The sequence below is a fragment of the Chenopodium album genome, chromosome 5 (assembly GCF_948465745.1).
Source record: "Chenopodium album chromosome 5, dcCheAlbu1.1, whole genome shotgun sequence".
Lineage (NCBI taxonomy): Eukaryota > Viridiplantae > Streptophyta > Magnoliopsida > Caryophyllales > Amaranthaceae > Chenopodium > Chenopodium album.
In genome coordinates, this window is record NC_137838.1 from 2,007,747 (window position 1) to 2,009,534 (window position 1,788).

General features: G+C 38.7%; 1 pseudogene; it reads left to right on the plus strand.

Annotated features, from left to right (window-relative positions):
- The first annotated feature begins 705 nt into the window (after window positions 1–705).
- LOC145630016 (carboxylesterase 1 pseudogene) lies at window positions 706–1,788 on the plus strand (annotated as a pseudogene).

Below are 1,788 nucleotides of genomic sequence, written 5' to 3' on the forward strand. Positions count from 1 at the left end.
TAATTAAATTCCAACTTCTAACATTTATTCTTCACATAATAGAGAGATATAGAAATATAATTAGGGTATGTTCTCTTACGTTGAAATTCAGTTCAGTTTAGTTCAGTTCAGTTCAGTTCATTTCAATTCAGCTCCTAATTTCCTTCTCTTATAAAATATTCATTTCAATTCAGCTCCTAATTTCCTTCTCTTATAAAATATTCATTTCAATTCAGTTCAATTCAATTCAATTCAGTTCAGTTCAGCTCAATTTAGTTCAGTTCAGTTCAAATCAATTAAGTTCAGTCAATGAGAACAGACCCTTAGTCTGACTAGAGAGTATTACGAGTAAGTAAAAATTTAGTAAATGCTACAAGTTTAAAACTATCAACCTAACTTACTATTAACAACGGAGATAAGTCATAATTAAATTGTATAATATATTATCGGAAACTTGAGCGCCCGCCAAAGAAGATCTTACCCCCACTTGCTTGCCTCCACTCCATATCAAATGAATTATTGAACCTTGGAGAAGAAGCAATCACCCAATCTCCCACTACTATAAAAAACCTCATAATATCATTTCTCATTACTCATCTCATTTAACTTTTAACCCTCTTCTTTTGCTCCTTTAGACCTTTTCTATTACCAAAATAAGACATTTCAAATCTAAAATTAACATTTAGGTTATTTACCCAATAACTATTACTACATCTAGCTATTCTACTCATTTTACTACCCAAATGACTGAAATTAGCAAAATCCCAAACGTTAAAGAAACCCTCCTCATTACCCCAAACCCTGATGGAACCTTCACTCGTCCCTTTGACATCTACCCTACCGTCCCTCCTTCCACCGATGACCCCAATTCTCCTTCTCTTTCAAAAGATGTAACACTCAACTCCCAAAAATCCACTTGGGTTCGAGTTTTCTTGCCTCGACTTTTCCTTAACTCATCATCAACCTCCTCTTCTTCTAACAAGAAACATCCTATCCTAGTGTACGTTCATGGTGGCGGCTTTGTTGTTGCTAGTGCCGCACACCCGAACTACCATGATTTCTGCTCCTACGCAGCGACAAAGCTCGCTGCGTTGGTTGTCTCTGTCGAGTACAGGCTCGCCCCTGAACATCGTCTACCTGCAGCGTACGACGATGTTCTGGAGGCTTTGAAATGGGTGAAAGAGGGCAAGGATGAGTGGATACAAGAGTACGGAGATTTATCGAGTTGTGTTATGATGGGTGATAGTGCAGGAGGTAATATTGTCTACCATACTGGACTAATGGCCGCAGCTCAAGTGGATGAATTAAAACCGTTGATGACAAATGGTTTGATTTTGATCCAACCGTATTTTAGCGGCGTGGAACGAACCGAGTCCGAGCTCCGTTCCGAAAATGATTCAGTTTTGAAACTTGAATGTAATGACTTGTGTTGGGAAGTCTCTTTGCCGATTGGAGCGAACCGGAGTCATGAGTATTGTGACCCCGTTAAAGATGGTGGTTCGAGTTTGTTGGATCGGGTTCGAGAGTTGGGGTGGCGGGTTTGGGTGGTGAGTTGTGATGGTGACCCGCTTTTTGATCGGAGTGTGGAGTTGGTGAAGTTGATGGAGAAGAAAGGGTTAAATGTTAAGTCTAAGCTTCGTGAAGGTGGTGAGCATGGGATGTTTGTGGGTCATCCTTCTAAGTATAAGGCTGATGAATTGTTAGATTTTGTTAAAGGCTTTTTTTCTTAAGTTATTACTCGTAGTTTTTTATCTTTTAAGATAAGTATTATTATTTAAGCTAAAATAAAGGACCACAACTTTACTCTTA